The following is a 21,076-nucleotide window of genomic DNA, read 5'->3' on the forward strand; positions in this document are numbered from 1 at the left end:
GCTACCTCACACACACACACATTTTCACTTTTATAGATATAATAGATAGATTATGCTAGATATATTTCCATATGTCTGAATACCCTATATACAAACTTTCAAATCTGTAGATAAAAAATTTGTTGAGTATATAGGTTGAGAATTGTTCTCTCTCTCTCACACGAAACTGTGCGCTCGGCTTCTTCCCCCCCTTCCCACCCCAAATGCTTGGGAAACTGTGCACTGTTTTTGTTGGTTTTCAAGCTGCCTCTTCCCCCCCCCCCACACACACACACAGTTTAACAGTAGTAGGAGGTCAAGAGAAAGAGGGTGAGAGAGAGAGAAGAGTAAGTTGGTGAGAGAGAGAGAAAAGAGAAAGAGGGTGTTGATTTTATATTTTTATTATCGTCTAATATTTTGAAAGCTGAATTTCTAATAAAATGTGCATCTATAGGAGATAATGCCTGGGAATGTGTCCCCCCCCCCACAGTTTAACAGTGGTGTGACGTCAAGAGAAAGAGGGTGAGAGAGAGGGAAGAGTAAGTGGGTGAGAGAGAGAAAAAAAAGGAAGACGGTGTTGGTTTTGTGAAAAAAGTTGTTATTTACAATTGTTCGCATTCTTGGCCTTTTGGTCAAGATCAAAGTGTAGTATCTGTTCTTCAGATGCTGCACTTCTATTTCTTGTTCTCTTTCGGTGGAGGAGAAATCCTCCACGACTGAGACAATTTTTATTTTTGTACCTTTTCTCCACGTTAAAAAACGACCCTGGTGTCTAACTCTGTCCCGTGGGGAGGCATAGTAAATAGGTACAATTGTTCGCCATTAGTGGATGTTGACGTCACGTCACGTGACATGACTAAGCGTTTTTTTTTTTTAGTATGAATAACATTTTTTGTTATAATTATAAAGTCTACACTTAATTTTATAGAAAATGATGTATATATAATAGAAAAAAAAAATTACTGGTTTTGTTGGATTCAAGTGGATCCCCCCCCCTCCAGTTTAAGAGATAGCAGGTCACGTGGTAATATACAAAATGGCTAGCGTAAATATAAAGATCGGTTTTTTTATCGACGAATATTTTGAAAGCTGAATTTTTTTTTATTCCTGTACATTTTTTCCTGATATTTTTCGTTAAAACTCTTGTATAAATACTATTTTTAACCAGTTAAATACGTTGGAGACATTGTCATGGAGTTTAATAATCTCTAGAACAAAGCAGAAGAGAAATTACAAAAGTATCGGTAAAACAAAGTGTTTGTTTACATTTGTTCGCCATTACTGGATGTTGACGTCACGTCACGTGACATGACTAAGCGTTTTTGGATTATGTAATATTAACATTAAAATGACAGGTTTTTTGGGGGGCCCCCCCTAGGAGAGAAATGATCAGTTCACCCCCTTTTAATGGTCCGTTTGGTGTGGAATTTCGATATTTGTCATGCGGGTGATCAAGGTTCAATATGATACATAATTTGTCAACTTTGGTTGTGTCTGTCAAAAGTTTGAGCTGACGTCACGTCACGTGACACGTATTGAATAACGTTAAAATGACAGGTTTTTTTGGGGGCCCCCCTAGGAGAAAAACGATCAGTTGACCCCTTTCTACTGGTCCGTTTGACGTGAAATTTCGATATTTGTCATCCGGGTGATCAAGGTGCAATATGATACCAAATTTGTCAACTCTGGTTCCGTCTTTCAAAAGTTTTAGCGTTACAAACAAACATACATACATACATACATACATACATACATACACACCGATTTTTGCCTTTTATATATATAGATGTCCGTTTTTAAAATGTATTTGTTGTTAAAATGTATCTGTTGTTAAAATGTATCTGTTGTTAAAATGTATCTATTGTTAAAATGTATCTATTGTAAAAATGTATCTGTTGTAAAAATGTATCTGTTGTAAAAATGTATCTGTTGTAAAAATGTATCTGTTGTAAAAATGTATCTGTTGTAAAAATGTATCTGTTGTTAAAATGTATCTGTTGTTAAAATGTATCTGTTGTAAAAATGTATCTGTTGTTAAAATGTATCTGTTGTTAAAATGTATCTGTTGTTAAAATGTATCTGTTGTTAAAATGTATCTGTTGTTAAAATGTATCTGTTGTTAAAATGTATCTGTTGTTAAAATGTATCTGTTGTTAAAATGTATCCGTTGTTAAAATGTATCCGTTGTTAAAATGTATCCGTTGTTAAAATGTATCCGTTGTTAAAATGTATCTGTTGTTAAAATGTATCCGTTGTTAAAATGTATCTGTTGTCGTAAGTTTTATACCACTAGACGATGCACAAGTTTAGACACACATATATTACACTAAAATGCATCGAACATTGATGCTATTTTTTCCTTTCCCTTTGCAAAACTTAATCATATTTGGAAAAATCAAGACCAAAAACAAGTTTCACTCTGCAATACAACCAAACTCCATGAATAAATATTTGAAGACATAATGAATAAATCTTTTACCAAAATGACCGGATTCAGCATTAAATAACTTGAAAAGGGTTGACATGCCGTAAAACAAATCAACCAAACTAAACACAATGAATAAATATTTAAAGATATAAAGAACTTTTTCCAAAATGACTGGATTCGACATTAAAACCATGAAAAGGGTTGATATGCAGTAAAACAAAACAACCAAACCAAACATCATGAATAAATATTTGACGAGTTAAATAACTTATTTAAGCATAAATTTTTTTTATCAAAGGGATTGGATTTGGCATTTAATAATCCAAAAAGGTTTGATATGCCATAAAACAAAACAACTAAACAACTTACCCTCTTGTTGTCTTATGTTTTTTCGGCCCTTCAAGGCCACCACACTAACCTTATGGGGAATACTGTTTTTTAATATTATTTTTACACACTATATCAATCTTGCTAGATGCCAACAGATAAAGATGCAGTAACTCCAACAGAAATTGAACGCAGCTCATTGAGCATCCAACTTGTGCCAATAACCGTTTCTCCAGTAGTTCTTGAAAGAGAAATGAGTTGAAAACATACAGGGTGGAACGATAAAGAAAACAACACTACAGCTTTATTTTAAAACTTTTATTGAAAAAATCAGTGCAGGTAATTATATAGTAGAGCTGACATCTATTCAATGTAGCCGCCTTCAGCCTCCATACGGGTCCGGAATTGGGAGCATGCCTTTTCCACAAGCACCAGCGAGAGCTCAGTGAATACTCGGCAGATGGCAGCGATCAGGCTGGTTTTAGTGTTGTGGGAGGTCATGTTGGTGATGTTCTCGACATATGACCAAATGAAGTCGTCCAGCAGGTTCAGGTCGGGGGAAGAGAATGGGCCAGTGAGAGAAGGCTACAAAGTCGTAGCATTCCTTCTGAAGCCAAGCCTGGCTCTCTTTGGACTTGTGGGCTGGTGCAGAGTCCTGCTGCCACACTCACAGTCTGCCAGTGACCACCTGATTGCACCAGGGGATTACCACACTCTTTAGCACATTAAGGTACACTTTGGTGTCGACTTTGAAGCCAACTTTGAAGATGTGAGGTGGCATGATGTGGCCCTCCTTGAAACCACACCAATGACCATAATCGTGGCCGGAAACTTTGTTTTCATCACCCTGAGCACGTCCCTGTTGTTCGTGGCAATCCAGCGATGCATTTTGAGGGTGTGGGCAATGTTCCTGTTTTCTTAACTTGGATCGGTAGAGAGCATGAGTTGTACAGTGGCGCATCTCTGATCTTGCTCGATGAACATTGTGTCACTTTCAGACATGATAGAAGGCTCCTATCGCTATTGGGATTTGTACACAACTGGTCAATTAGTAACTAGTCTGCACCCAAAATAGGAAACCAGTTTTAATCAAACAGAAATGGAATCATGTCGTCTTTTCTAGAGCAACAATTTTACGGTTCAAGCCTGTATAAGACTTTGGTTTATCTTTATCTTTCTGCCATCTTCACCCTTGACCCTCGTTTCCTGTCTGTCTGTCTGTCTCTCTCTCTCTGTTCATATCTTTTTTACCTGCGAAGTTATTGATATGAAAAAGGAAGTGGGGAGGAGGGGGGTGATAAGAAAAAAAAAACACTTGGGATTGAGGTTAAGAAGGGATTGAAGATGTTTTACTATTATGTAATAATTGTGTTTAGCAAAACATAACTGGTTTAAATTATAATAGAAAAATATACTCAAACTTAGTTTCTCCCATGAGATAAATTATCATATACTGAAAATAGTTTCATTTTAGGATGAATCTATTGAGATAAGCGAAAGTGTCTTGGAGAAGTGACTAATTATGGAACGGAAGAGAGAGTATATAAAGACTTTCAATGTTAAACGTAGTAAACACCATTTTCTAAGATTGTTAAATTGCTACCATCGTTATGGTCTTAGATATGACTTTAAACTATATCCAGTGGTAAGGCCCTAGCTTGCGGGCTTTGAGGAGTGTGGAGCCACCCTTTAATTGCCATTGCTCCCAGGTCCACTCTGACCCGGAGTGATAGTACCTGTTAAGGTCCCAACTATGAGTTAAATAGAAACCGACTTGAAAACAACAAATATATTCTATTAAAAAATTTTTCTTCAAAATCTTTGGATTCGCCATTAAATAACCTGAAAAGGGTTGATATGCCGTAAAACAAAAACAACCAACCAACCAACCAACCAACCATCGTTATATTTTCACTCCTTTTTTTTTTTAAAATGGAAATGGCTCCAGACAAGGCACAAAGCCATTTGATGCAAGAAGTTAAAACCAAACAAAAAAATAAGGCCAAAAACTAAGTAACATTAAGTTTGAAATAGATAGTTTCTGACCTAGAAAACAGCAATTCTTCCCTCTTTGACAGAAACATTGCTCATGGAATGTGAGGACTAAAGGACAAAATAAGGGAAATGAGAGTTACGAGGTTGACGAAAATAATCCCATGATCCACTTCTTATTCTCTTTACTGGTGGTATAAAGATAAAGGAGAGATCTCCGAAGTTTTTGAACGGTGTGGGGGCATATATTATGTGGGCCAAAATAGAAAATAACTTGGATCGTATTTTATAGTATTGCTCATCAGCTTTGCTTTTTAATGAAACTGGTTCTCCAAGACCTCAATCTCTTTTTTTCTTTTTTTTTTTTTTTTTTAAAAAAGAAAAAAACATACTATTTAAAAGAAAATTTTTTTTTCTGAATATTTTTACATTTTTTTAATAAGAGCTCCACGAGTTGACTTAAAGATTTTGGCAGGCCGAATCTGGCCCACGGGCCGTAGTTTGGAAATCCCTGATTATAAAGCATTATGCAGCCATGTCGTCTTAAACGTTGATCATCTTTAGATAAAGCGTGCAGATTTGATGCGCGTTTAAAAGAAATGTTCATTTTAAAAAGAGAGAGGGTCGCATAAAAATTGAGAGCGACAGTCCATTTGTATACACATGAGAGAGCGATAGTGGAAGAACTAAATGAAGATTAAGAAGAGAGATATCGCTTGTTTTATTACATCTAGGAAGGGACTAATTATGGGAAGAAAGCTCCTATTTTTACATCATTAACATTCTGATCCCCATCTGGCATCAATTGAAATGGATGGCTCTCGTCTAGGGGAAGCTCCATGTTTTGATAAGCTTCTAGGCTTGACCTTTACTCCTGACCTGAAATGGAACATGTACATCAAGTCAGTTGCCAAGGTCGCTGGAAAAATCGTAGGATCTTTCTACTGCTCCAGAAGATATCTCACTACTGATGCAATTCTCTATCTATATAAAAGCCAAGTACGTCCAAGGATAGAGTACTGCTGCCACATCTGTGCAGGAGTTGCTAAAAACAGCCTTTCCTGCCTTGACAGAGTACAAAATAGACTTCATGGCTAAGTGGGGGATGCCCTTTTCTCTTCCCTGCAAACTCTCTCCCACAGAAGAGACGTTGCGAACCTGTCTTTGTTTTATCGTTACTTCCATGGCAAGTGCTCGTCTGAGCTCCAATCTCTGGTCTCCCGCCCTCTCCAATCTTTCACGATAAACACCCATCTAGCTGACTGTCAATTATTTTCCCCACTCTTTATCTGTGCCAAAACCAAAACGTAGATTCCATGAACAAAGCTTCTTTCTTAGAAGTGCACGCCTGTGGAACTCTGTTCCGTTTGCCTGTTTCCAACCAGACTACAACCTGGATGTCTTCAAGTCGAATATAAACAAATTCCTGATGAACCACCTCCTTAAGTAAGACACTTTATCAAATCTCCAATACTAACGATTACTACGATATTATCCCATTGATTACTGTACATGCAATAACCCTTATCCCCCGAGTAGCTTCCAGGCCTTGATAAGTGGTGACTACCTTTGTAAAAAGTATACAAAGAGTTTGAATGCAACATTGTTAGGTTACTATATCTTAACTTAGCGATGGGTACGTAAATTCTTTATACACCCAAAGATCCTCATTGTAAACCCCAGTTCTTGGTCGTCCATAGATAAGACACTCGGATGCTGATGTTGATTTGTAAGAGTGACTTATTTACAAACTAACCTGGGTGCCTGGCGTTGCCCGGGTGTTTGGAAGTGTGTTGAGCAAAAAGAACAAAAAAAAAAAGTGGTAGTAGGCAGGCAGGCAGGCTCGAACCCGTATCGCGAAGAAGAAAAAAAAATGTAAAAAAACAAAACAAAAAAATATCCATCACCAGACTGCAAGTGACGTAGGTTTAAATTAAGGCTAGTCAATCGAAAAGATGGTATGACTTTCGAAAATATCGGCAAAAAAGCGACCCCCTCCCTGTAGAAAAGTGCCCAGTTGAGGGTGAAGGAATTAATGTTTTTAGCCAATTTTTTATATTTATCGTCCGAAGGGTCGAGCTTCAAAATGATACTGATTTCGTGATATTCTGTCGCCTGTCGAAAGTTTTAGGCAGACATACAAACATAAATACATTTAATCAGACAGGTGAGATTTATATTATAGATTATATAGTGAATTCTCTATTATTAATATTATATTGTACCCAATATATAGTAGTGAATTCAAAACTAAAATGAGCCATCGTCAGCTGGACAAGAGATAGCAGAAAATAAACTAAGATTAACGTACAGATTAAGTCGACTTATGCTTGCAAAGTTCCAATTTCTTTTAATTATGACCCCCGTAGCAGCTATTTTTACCGGTTAAAGACTTATTTGTACGCACCTCGCCCCGCTCTACAACCTTCTTGGAGGAGATACAGTTTAAAAAAAATGGAGACAGACATAATAAGTTTCATAAATGAGCTTAATAAATATTATTAAATGAGGAATCATTTAAAGTTCAAATTCGAGTTTCGTTTTTAGATAAACACGACATCAGACCAAATTCGGTGACATTTTCTTTTGCCCCAGCTTCTTCAAATAAACTTAAACACTTTTCCAGCATGTTTTTTTTTTTCAATTTTAGATGCATAATACTAACTGGATTTTTAATAGAAATGTGTCAACATCATGTGAATAAGCTAAAAAAAAAAAAACTAACAAAAAACAAAATGGCCACTGAATTTGACCTGATGTCGTTTTTGTCTAAAAACAAAACTCGAAATTTTCACTTGAAATGATTGCTTATTTAATATTCATTAATGATAATCTAAATCAATATTTAACAAAAACAATACCAGATATTTTTTATCACGTTCTTCCATGGCTGCGACCTTTATAAATTGCCGTTTCTTTGGCCAGACGAACCTAAATTCTACTTTTGTTGTTTTTGCTCCTTTCTCTCTTTCACTCTCTTTTCTCTTCTCTCTCCTTGTTCTTCTCTTCTGTATTTTTCTTTTTCTTATTTCTCCCCACCTCCCTTTCTAATAAACACAATCCATAACAAAGAAAATGTTTTCTTTACCTTTTCCTGAAATAATCTGTTTTTCCAATAAATAAAATCGTTTAAAATACAAGACTGTACATGTGTGTATCTAGAGCTCTCTCTCTCTCTCCCTCTCTCTCTCTCTCTCTATATATATATATATATATATATATATACACATACGCGAACGCACACACGCACATGCATACGCACATAGCCATACATACACACATATATATTTACATAAACACACATATATATATATATATATATATATGTACGTACACGCGCATACACACACACACACACATATATATGTATATATATATATATATGTATATATATATGTATATATATATATTTAAATAAGAATGATTCTTTTATACCTACAGACACTAGTGTTTCATGCTTACGTAATCATCAGTGTAGGATGACAATTCCTAAACATCCCAAAATAAGAAAAATAGGCGGAATAATCCAAATTATTGAAACACACACACACACATATATATTACCAATAGTGAACGTTCGAAATCCAAATATACACTTATTTTTGCTTCTATAATATTTAATTTGTGTGTGTATGTGTGCGAGGACGACTACATCGAATAAATAACTACATCTTTCCAAGCATCCAATCATAACTTGCAAAGTACAAGTGCGACACACAAGCGTGCATGTTTGTCGATGCAAGAATGTTGTTGAGTGTCGTGTATCCATTAATGTTCACTGCTATGTTAAGTGCTTGTACACATGTTTATAAGGATCAGGATAGCAAGCTCTCTCCACATCCTCCCATCCTATCGCTCCATACGTGCACCCCATTCACTCTGTACCACCACCACTACTCGGAAGTATCTATTTTCATTTCCCATATGATCGAAGACAAGATCGATATATCTTACTTGGATTTTGTTTTTATTCAAATCAGAATTGGAACAGGAAAAAATTATAATCATGTCTGCTGTAAAATGGACTCCATTACTAATATATATATACATACATATACACACACACACACACATATACATGAGATATATATATATATATATATATATATATATATATAAATATAAATTATATTTTAAAAACAATATATATGCCGATCCCCATATGGGGGTACCAAATTGGTTAAAGGGAAAATTATTCATAACTTGCATTTAGATAAAAATGCACTTTCGTAAATAATTGAATTCATTTAAAACGTATCACAAAAACAAATAACACACACACACACACACACACACATATATATATATATATAATTATTTCCACAACCAGACAACATCGCAGCTCACAAGTGCCATGACAGTCAACAAACCGGAAGTCTAAGACTCGAGTTTCGCCTTCATTTTGGGCTCATCAGTTAGATACATCCGGACTCGGGATTTGAAACGTGAGCCTTTTCCATGCGAGGCGAGCACTCTACCAGCTGAGCAAACACACTGCACACACAAGAAAGCCTACTAACTGACACTGCGAAAATCCAGCATTGGATTGAACCTACCTTGTACCTACCTCGTACCATTCCTACTTGTGAAACATTGGCTTGGGTTATAGCTGGTTGCGATGACCACGTCCCTTGTTAACCAACAGTGCAGGATCTATTTGATTGGAAACTCATTTTTGGGAGAGCCTGTCTAAGAGGGAGCAACTAGTAATCGATGCACCAGCCCAGATATGGCAACAATATTTCTTGCATGGGCAAATCGTGACTTTGTAAAGATATTGATATTGGCAGGTGTGAATAGTTTTCTAGTACAGTAAAGAGAGCTTACCTTTTTTTTTTTTTTTCTTAGCAACCTTGGCAATGTCTTCACTGCATTTGTTCTAATTCATGTTATATGTGAATGTCAAGCTGAGGAGTTTGACCTATGAACTTTCAGGCAGTGTTATCAATTAATGCAGTCGGTGATAAAGTTTCTTGTAACTGTTTATAAGTTTATGCATATACGATCATAAAATACACTTAAATATATTTTAATTCATGCGGATTTTGTATTTATTATAGCAGAACTAATTCTCTATAGAATATATATATATATATATATATATATATATATATATATATATATATATATTGGGTACTAGTGCATGAGCTGGCCTGGGCGTGGCTTATCACTCGCTCGGATTTCTCCGTAAAATGACGTCACATGCTGCCATCTGACGGAGAAAATGGACGAGGGGTAGGGGTGGGGGGCGTGCAGAGAGAGAAAACGCGAAAAAATAAATGGCCGACAGGGGGGGGGGGCTAGCAGCGCCAAATACAAGTTTCCAGAATATTTCAACACGAAACTGCTTGAAAAATTAATTCTAGCATTTTCTTTAATTACTATAAAATTAATATAGTGGTAAAATTATTTAAAAAAAAAAAAAAAAAAAGAAAACAGAAGCCAAAGGTCAGATTCACGAAATTAGCCATTAAAAGAATAATAAATGGTAACATTATCAATAAAAGTTATTTTCCAACTTATCTGCATCATTCGTTGGTATTTTTAAGTAGTTTTAAGTGCTTTTTATTTCATATCGAATGTTTTTTTTTTTTTTTTTTTTTTTTTTTTTTTTTACAAAGGCATCACCACATTATCAAGGCCCAGAGGCCACTCAAGGATAAGGGTTAAAGAGTGTACAGAAGAAATTGGTCAATATAGTAATCATTAGTAATGAAAATTTGGTAAATTTAATAACTTATATGGAACGGCTCATCAAGAACTTATTTACTTTAGACTTGAACACAACCATATTGTAGTCAGCCGGAAAGCAGGAAAACGGAAGACAATTCCACAGGCGTGCAGTTCTAAGAAAGAAGCTTTGTTCATGGAATCTACGTTTAGGTTTAGGCACAGATAAAGAGTGGGGGAAATTATTGATAGTGTTTACAGCTAGACGAGTGTTTCTTGTGAAAGTTTGGCGAGGGGGGACCATAGATTGAAGCTCAGTTGAACACTTTCCATGAAAATAATGATACATCAGAGACAAACTCGCAACATCTCTTCTGTGAGATAGAGGTTGCAAGGAGGAGAAAAGGACATCTCCTACGAGGCTACGAAGTCTATTTTGAACTCTATCAAGGCAGGACAAGTCCTTTCTAGCAGCTCCTGCCCAGATGTGGCAACAGTATTCCATCCTTGGACGTACCTGGCTCTTATATAGGTAGAGAATAGCATCAGCAGTGAGATATCTACTGGATCAATAGAAAGATCCCACCATTTTTCCAGCGGCCTTGGCAACAGATTTGATATACGTGTTCCATTTAAGATCAGGAGTAATGGTCAAGCCCAGAAGCTTGTCAAAACTTGAGGCCTCCTGAAGACGAGAGCCATTCATTTCAATTGATGACAAATGTGAATTAGAATGTTGATGATGTAAAGAGAGAAGCTTGGTTTTAGATGCATTAAAAGTAACCAACCACTCCTTTCCCCATTGTACTACGTGCTCAAGATCAGAGGAGAGAGAATTGGAGAGAACTTGGTCGTTTACTGTCTTAGATGTGGTACCATAAATAGTAGTGTCGTCAGCATAAATGTCTACAAATGATGTAAGGATATGATTTGGAAGCTCATTAATGTAGATCAGGAAAAGAGTTGGGCCCAGGATGGATCCCTGAGGGACACCGGCATTAATACTGTGAGCTTCTGATTTTTGCCCCTCAACTACTACTCTTATGAACTTATCAGAAAGAAATGATTTAATAATTGAGAAGACTTTTCCAGCTATACCATAGCTAGCGATCTTATGAAGTAAACCTTTATGCCATACCCTATCAAAGGCTTTAGATATGTCAAGAGCAATTGCCCTAGAAAGATTGCCACCGTCGAGAGATTTGCTAATCCTATGCGATATAACTGTAAGGACATCTGCTGTAGATCTAGCAGAACGGAAACCTTACATCACCCCCCCCCCTGTATGCGCGTAGCATAAACAGAAGCTGCAAAATGGTCAAAAGTAGTTCGTGGGTTCAGGGGTAAATACCATGCAAACGGTAAATTTGCCCCAAGTTTGACTATCAGATTCGTTGTCAGCGACCTCAATTACCTATAAAAAAAAAAACAAATTAGAGTGGTCGGTGTTATTCGTTAATTAATTTTTCAAGCACTGGAAACTTGTATTTGGCGCCGGCGCTGCTGCTAGCCCCCCCCCCTCCAGTCGTCCATTTTTTTTTGTTTAGCTTTTTTCCTTGGAAACATTACGACAAGTTTTCTTCTATTTGACTCCCATGCATGTGAAAAATAATTACGGTAAGTTTTTCTGTTATTATTTGACAATAAAAATTACTTTGCAACTTACCTGCATCATTCATTTTTCTATTTAAAAAAGTAGTAATTATTAAAAAAAACCAAAAAAAAAAAACCGTATGTTTTACGGCATTTTAGAACTTGGCAAGGTTAGCGGAAACCGCTCTAACATTCGATATGAAATAAAAAGCACTTAAAACTACTTAAAAATACCAACGAATGATGCATATAAGTTGGAAAATAACTTTTATTGATAATGTTACCATTTATTATTCTTTTAATGGCTAATTTCGTGAATTTGACCTTTTTTGAAATGGTTTGGCCTTCTTTTTTTTTAATTTGGCTTCAAATTTGGCTTTTGTTTTCTTTTTTTTTTTAAATAATTTTACCACTATATTAATTTTATAGTAATTAAAGAAAATGCTAGAATTAATTTTTCAAGCAGTTTCGTGTTGAAATATTCTGGAAACTTGTATTTGGCGCTACTAGCCCCCCCCCCCCCCTGTCGGCCATTTATTTTTTCGCGTTTTCTCTCTCTGTACGACCCCACCCCCACCCCTCGTCCATTTTCTCCGTCAGATGGCAGCATGTGACGTCATTTTACGGAGAAATCCGAGCGAGTGATAAGCCACGCCCAGGCCAGCTCATGCACTAGTACCATATATTGTTACATACGGGCCGGGGCAATATTTAAATATAACAATAAAATGCAAACACAGGGATATGGGTGGGCATTTATTGATAGCAAACGCTTATCACAGGCAGACAAATCTTCTGCAGTAGGGGTATGTTCATAGCTCCTAGATTGGGTTCAATTTTCCTTTTTTATACAAAAAAGGTTTGAAACAAATAAAACAACAATTATTTTCTGTGAGATAGGCGGATACAAAATAAACACAAAAATCGAACACAATAAGATTTGCAAGAGATAACAAAGCAAACACTTTCAAATCATATAAAACTAAATTTATTAATAAGGGGAAAGAAAGATTTAACAAAAACAAATATATTCAAAGCAAATGGGATTGGGGAATATTTTAACATATTAACTGAAAGAGAATCCTATAACAGAAAGACAAAAGGTAAACGGCAGCAACCAATCCACACGAGAGAAAAATCCGATCTCCTGTCCGACAGAGAAAGAAAGTAAAATTTGTTTTTTTTTTTTTTCACTTACAGTTCAATTCTTTTCTTTTAAACATGCCCGTCGGCATCCGTTTTGGGTTATCCAAAATAGCTTTATCGAGGGATTAATTTAGATATCTTTTTTTTTTCCGTCTTTGCCAACTTCAGAAATGTGACATCGCTTTGGTTGTCCAGAACACGTTTTATGCGGTCAAACTTTTTGGTCACAACTCCTCGCACGAGGGAATTATTATATTTCCTTTCTTTTGTTTTGCCCCTCGATTCTAAAAATAGAATTGACGAAATCATGTTCTTTCCTTATTCTGCTTCTTGGCACAGCACGGTCACTACGTGCGTTGACTATAGGACGACCTGTCGCTTGCCTTCATATTGGAGGAGGTGTTTGGTGGTGCTGACGTCGATCGAGCGTTTTTCAACTCCCTCGTTCTCTCTCTCTCTCTCTCTCTCCGTGGGTGATGAAATCCGTAGTGGGTTTTTTCCTCTGCTTCCGAGATCGGATTGTGGTGTAGTAACTGTTCTGCCGCCACACGTCACTCTCTCCGTCTTCGGCCAAGGAAAGAGAATCTCTCCAGACTGATTTTAATACTGGGTTTTGGTGGATTCCCGTTCAGTCAGAAGATGCCAATCAAATACCTACTCTATACTACAAACAGAATACTAAAACAATACTTGATGTCGAGGTGGTTGTTTGTGACAATATATATAAATATATATATGCTCGCACGCGAGATCATGTTATAATCATTAGATCATTTTGGACGGATATTAGGACATTTAAAAATAAATGTTTAAATTTCGAGGATATTTCTCACAGTTGAGGTTGACCGTGAGGTTTGTTCTTTGCTAATGGAGTCAGAGATGGCTTTGTGGCTGGGTTCGAATCTCCCGACCGGCAGTAAGCGTGACACACTGCGCTGATGATTCCCAAAAGGATGAAACACTAGTGTTTGTAGGTATTTAATAATTATTATAGTTAATAAAATATATAGTACTGATTTCAAAAGTTTTAAAAAAACATGACTTGGGTGCCATCAGCTAGAATCAAAATCAAAACCGCGTTTACTACCATTTAAGCTAAGACAGATAAAAAAGTGATAAAATTAAACCACTTTTAGCTATGATTAGTTTACATATGCAAAAATTAATAGAAAAATGTCAAGTTGAAATGAACATTTTGAATTTCAACTTGCTGACTCTTGTACGCATTATTCAACCATCCAAACAAAGACTTTAATCGTTATGAACCATCTTTGGTGGATGATTACTGGAGCTTTGATAGGAGAATATTCTTATCATTGTTTTGACTCTCGAGTATATATCCGAACCAGTTAATCAATCGAGAACCACATCACTCTATATAAAAACATGTAAGATATTAACTGATATGTACTCGAGTCAAAATATTGAAAATATTGTCATATTAATGATTACTATTTCCTGTTAATTTCAGTGTTATGTGCCCAGTATTTATATACACACATACACACAAATAAAATATTCACACACACACACACACACACACACACACACACACACACACACACACACACACACACACGAGAACTTGAATGCCTACTAGACACTGTCCTCGAGTGTCTAAGGTCTCTCTGTACAGGGGTTTGTCAGAACAACCTGGTATGAGGATACTTTTTCCATAGAAGTAAACCCTGACCAAATATTCAAAATCACATAGTATTCGCTGTCCAAATAATATCTTCTCACTATGGCTAACCCATATTAGCTTTTACGAGGAATGGTGCACCTTTTCCAAGTGATGTTACCCCAAGTAATAGCACGAAACTGGATACTCCACCAGACTAGATAAATTCTTGTCCTGGAATTCAGTAAGACCAAGAGACCAAAATGAAAGATATAATACAATATATGAAAATGGTTAATTGGGGAGAGGAAAATTATGTTCTCAACTTCTTTATTAACTCAGTGTTTGAGAAATAGGGAACTTAAGTGAAACATTCGAATATCTATGTATCTCATATAGAGTTCAAGTGTTAGCCCCAGGACCCCTTGGTTTCTGAGAACTTCGACTGAAGTAAAATAAAACAAAAAAAAACATACAAATATATTTTCTGGAAAAATGAAGGTTTTATAGATTGGCTAAAAAGAGGATAACTCCACTATCATCAAGAGCAGATTACAAAGACTGCCCAAGATCAAAATTTGATGACCAAAACTTTTAAGAAGAATGGTCTCAGTAATAACAAGTACAGGTTTTGCCATACAGAAGTAGTGAGAGTGTGAGCCACCTGACATCTAGTTGTGAGGTTCTGCTGGAGGATTTTGTTGGTTGTTTTTTTTTTTTACGGCATATCAACCCTTTCCAGGTTATTTAATGCCGAATCCAGTGATTTTGAAGAAAAAGTTTTTAATAGAATATTTTTTTTCAAGTTTTTATTTAACCCATAGTTCAAGTGTTAGCCCCACGTTGTGGGCCCTTTGATTTCTGAGAACTTCGACTGAAGTAAAATAAAACGAGAGAGAGAGAGAGAGACACACACACACACACACACACACACACGGTTTTACTTATATAGATTTAGCATGCCCATTACGTATATGTTTAGCTTCTTTAAATGCAAATCTTCAGAAAGTGCCAAGAAAGTTCCGAAAGTGAACGGAAATGCCCTGATTCTTACGTGATATCTGGCAGCTGAATGCGTATTTGCTCGGGTTATTTTTAACTCATTTTTCTCGTATGAAAGAGAACATTGATCCCCCTGCTCGCTCCTAATAACATATGCCCGGATATACAGAAAATTAATGAATCACGTAAATTTATTAAAAAAAAAAAAACTAGCTGCCCCTACCTGGTATTGCCTGGGATTAAAAACAGTTTTTTTTAATACTCTCTTTCACTCCAAACAAGGCATATTTCCACTTGGGCACAAGCGACTACTATTTGGGATTATGTCCGAGAGAGGATTGTGGGAAGTTGAATTGCGTGATATCTGTTCACATTACATTTAAACAAGTCAGGGGAGCAAGAAACAAGGAGGGAATTCAGAAGTCTAGCAATCTCGATGAAGAAACTATTAGAGTAGAATGCTTTCCAGCATTTAGGAACCTCAACAATGAAGAGGTGGAATTTTACTGCTTGTCATATTTGTCGGGAGTACGTACATTGCGGAGGCGCAAGTGCTGTTTCATCAAAGCAGATTCTATTAAAGTACTTGTAAAACAAGCACAGGGATGCAACATTGTGGTGATGGGACAGAGGTTGGAGTTTGACTGATAGTGTGGGACCTATTAAATTTGACTGTTTAAGGATTATTTTTTGCTTTCATTTGTGATTTATATGAGTGAAATGTACAAAAAAAAAAAAAATACTTCACGTCTTGAGGAAAAAAAATTGAGAAGTCCACCAAATGGAAGCAATTCTGTATGAGTCGGATACAATTATTTTTGAAGCATTGATTTTGTAAAAGGAAAGCTATCAGTGATAAAAAATAAACAACAAAACGGCTGACATTTTAAAATATCCTGTTCTGGTAAAATGATTTCTGTAACAAATTAAATTGAATCACGTCAAGAATGAGAGTTCAATAGAAACGTTGTTTTAATTTGAATAAAATACACATCAAGTGCGCTTGAAACCAAATCACAACGTAATAGTAGGAAATAAACAAATATTGTCGGAATTAGCATACCGATGAATAGGGGGGGGGGAAAAGACGGTTTAAGTCTTGCAACGAAATGTCGACGTTGCTTACAAGCAGTCTTTCCTTGTAAAAGTAACAAATGGGTAACGATGGTCGAAGTGTAATTTGTCTAAAAGACAGCAGCAACAACTACTACAACAACAGTAGAGCGGCCACCCCTTTTTATCTACTCCAACTCTCAGTCTGGAATGTCTATTTAACTTGTAAGGAATAGACACTCAGGTTCTTTGATTAACGGACCACCGGCCGTGTTGGTCACAGCTACCAGCACTCCTTTCTTCCCCACCGACCTACCCTCGGCAAGTCAACCAATTCACAATTCTCACAATATTTTACTTGTTTGAAATTTATCACAAATATATTTCGGAGGTATACTCCATCTTCAGTGCGTTGTTTTGTTTCTTTTTTTCCTTTTCTTTTTCCTTGCCATGTTGTAAATTTGGAGAAAGAAGTCTGTATCGAACCGCGCGTTGTATCTGGCGGTTGAATTTTGAAATGTTTGAACTATGCGTAGGTAACGCGAGAACATTTGACTCTTTAAGGATTATTTTAAGGATTATTTTTTTTTTCTTTCATTTGTGATTTATATGAGTGAAATGTACAAAAAAAAATATTTCACGTCATCTTGAGGAAAAAAAATGAGAAGTCCACCAAATGGAAGCAATTCTGTATGAGTCAATACAGAGTTATTTCCACTTTTTCAAAAAACTAAAAAAAAAGTCGACTGAATGAAGGGAAGTAACTCTGACAGATACAATTATTTTTGAAGCATTGATTTTGTAAAAGGAAAGCTATCGGTGATAAAAATAAACAAACAGGCTGACATTTTAAATTATCCAGTTATGGTAAAATAATTTCACTAACAAATTAAATTGAATTAGTTTTTTTTTTTTTTCTAATTAAGAACATGTACCAACGTTGCAAAAAAAAAAAAAAAAAACTAAAAAAAAAGAACCTAACAGAACTATCTTGTTTTTTTTTCTTTTTATGTAGTTTGTTGTGGCTGCGTTGTTTTGTGCTGCTTTCAAAATCTATATTGTTTCTCTATTCAAATGTAAGTAACTGTATAGATTGACATTTACAGACTTACTACTCTTTTTTTCTTAGGATGATGTCATTTTGAAAATTATTCCAGTCAGATAAAATAATTTAAACAATAAAAGAATGTTCCTCCTCTCTACTACATTTTCTGGGTTACTTTTAAGTGGGCCACCCTGTGTGTGTATATATATATATATATATATATATATATATATATTTTGCATGTAAAAGTATTTAATGAAACCACAAGTAAGTCACAGATCTTACTTGGTTATATATAAACTGAAAGTATACCGAGCAGTTGTCCTGACAACCCTACTCTACGCCTGTGAAACTTGGACGCCATATAAAAGACATGAAAAACAGCTGAATGGCTTCCACCTCAGATGCCTCCGTAATCTTCTCAACATCCGCTGGCAAGACAGAATTCCTGACACAGAAGTCTTGAAGCGGGCGGGGTTCCATACCATCACCACCATAATTCGCAAAACCCAGCTCCGGTGGGCAGGCCATGTCTATCGCATGCACGACAGCCGAATCCCCAAACAACTTTTCTATGGGGAACTCAGCCAGGGAAAGCGGAATGCAGGAGGCCAAAAGAAACGATATAAAGACTGTCTGAGAACGTCCCTAAAAGACTTTGACATCAGCCCCCAGTCTTGGGAGAGTCGCGCTGCTGAACGTTCGGCCTGGCGTTGCGCCATCAGCCTAGGAGCCGACAGGGCAGAGAATCAGTGCATGACACATGACCAGCAGAAGCGCAAGAGGAGGAAGGAGAGAGCTGCCGGTTCACAGCCTGCCGATACCGCCTTCACGTGTCCAGAGTGTGGAAGAGTCTGCCGAGCACGGATTGGCCTCATCAGCCATCTCAGGACCCACAAACCCCCGACGCCGAACTGATTGATACCTTGGTCATCGTCGACTTCGACGGACGAGCAAGAAGATATATTTATGAACAAATGATTAATAAAACGTTAAAAAACATCTTGAAAAAGAGTTAAAAACATTTAATTTTAAAAAGGAAGCACAAGATAAGTGGATAGTCCTTAATCCGCGGAGTTTCGAAGAAATACTCTCCTTCTCATCAGAGGGCAGGAATTAGCAAAATGCGGGATCGGATTTTGCATGTAAAAGTATTTAATGAAACCACAAGTAAGTCACAGATCTTACTTGGTTAAAAAAAAGGGTGAGGTAAGGGGAATAAGGGGAATAGGAGGTAAAAGAAAAAATGATAAAAAGATTTAACATGAATGGATAGTCCGGTGAAGGGTAAAAAATCCAAGAATGGTAAAATTCAAACACGGTCGAATTAAAAAAACTTCCAATCCAACAGGTAAGTTCCAAAGGAATCGCGTAACTAAATATATATATATATCTATATATATATATTTGTTGTCTAGATTGGATTCCTAGATGTAAATCCAATGAAACCAACGTGATTATTAAAGAGTGCTCAATGGAGGACAGAGCAAGTATATAGTCTGTTTATTATACATACATTATTGGTTACATATATGCATTTTACATATTTGCATACATGTTTCGGTGGAGTCCTATTTTAAAGAGACTACCTCGTCAGAACAAAACTTATTGGAACGATACTCAGTTTGTATAATAAACAGACATATCACACCCATGAATTCTTATTCAACAATACTTACTTGACAAACAGCAAAAGCCCACCCCTTTTACTGTTGAGGTCCTAAGAGGCTAGAAAGCCTTCTACTCTAATAGTTTCTTTATCAGGACGGCTGGACTTTAGAATTCCTTCCTTGTTTTCTGCTTCTCTGACATGTTTAAATGTAATGTGAATAAACATCTCGCTACTCAACTCCCCACAGTCTCCTCTCAGACATGATCCCAAATAGTAGCCTCTCTTGTTCAAGTGGGAATCTGCCTAGTTTGGAGTTAAAGAGCAAATTAAAAAAGAAAAAAAAAAATCCAGGCAATACCGGGTAGAGCAACTAGTCTTTATTAAAAAAAAATTATACGATTCAGTTACTTTATGTACACCCGGGCACCTTCTACTCTAATAGTTGATTTCTTCGGATAACTAAACTTTGGAATTCCCTCCTTTTTTTTTTTCATCCGTGACTGCACTAACATGCAAAAATTTAAATGTAATGAAAGTCGACATCTTGCTGCTAAACTCCCCACAGTCCCCTGTAGACATGATCCAAAAAAGTAGCCCCTTTATGCTCACCTTGCTTGGATGAGAAAAAACAAACAAAAATAAACAATAAAATAAATAAAAAGGACACTCCCTTTGAGGATTACTGTTTAAATAAAGAGATATCTGCATAGCTCTTAAAAGCCAGCATTTATCAATTTGCTTGTCTTGCTTCAGATATAAGTTTATACATGCATATATATATATATATATATATATATATATATATATATATATATATATGTGTGTGTGCTAGTAAGACCTGATTGCATTACCTATTTTAATCTTTAATATGAAAACAAACTTTGACCTGAACACACACAGGCACTTGTCATCACCTGCAGATATTAAAACTGTTAACTGTCTTGTTTAAATGTCGCGGAAATATGTTTGGCACAAGTGCGTCAATGGAGGAGAAGGAAAGTACTTTTCGATTTCTTTATTTTATTCAGTTTTTATTTTTTTATGCATTTTGTTTGAAAGAAGCAATTCCTATCATTAGCTTATGTACGGGTATCATTTATGCATGTATTTATATCTAACATTGGCCCATCATCTCTCTCTCATATATATATATATATATATATATATATATATATATATATATATATATATATATATATATATATATATTATTTTAGCATTATTACCAACACTAGATGATTTTGTTTTAAACAAAATCAAATAAAATTATTAAAGGAATCGTTTTTAGCATCAGAAAATAGGCACAAATTTTACCGATTTCAATACCCCCAAAATTGTGGGTACACACACACACACATATATATATATATTTATATTAGTATGTTTATTTACACAAACCTTATTGGCTACATATGTGCATACATGTTTTAGCTGTAATTCTTTTAGAGGAGAAACCTCTTCAGGTCAGATGCTTTTTTTTTTTACAATGAGACCCAAAAAATTGATTAATTTATCCTGTTATATTGATTAATATCGAGGACAATGATATAATCATTATATATATATATATATATATATATATATATATATATATATATATAATCTCAA

General features: G+C 35.8%; 1 protein-coding gene and 1 pseudogene across 2 annotated transcripts in view; both read left to right on the forward strand.

Annotated features, from left to right (window-relative positions):
* The window catches only part of LOC145287805 (patatin-like phospholipase domain-containing protein 4), a 137,146-nt gene that overhangs the window by 82,949 nt on the left and 33,121 nt on the right, over window positions 1-21,076 (forward strand). The gene's annotated exons all lie outside the window — the stretch shown is intronic.
* On the forward strand, window positions 591-724 carry LOC145288406 (U2 spliceosomal RNA; annotated as a pseudogene).

Source organism: Euprymna scolopes, chromosome 11 (assembly GCF_053919585.1).
Source record: "Euprymna scolopes isolate OS-2025 chromosome 11, ASM5391958v1, whole genome shotgun sequence".
Lineage (NCBI taxonomy): Eukaryota > Metazoa > Mollusca > Cephalopoda > Sepiida > Sepiolidae > Euprymna > Euprymna scolopes.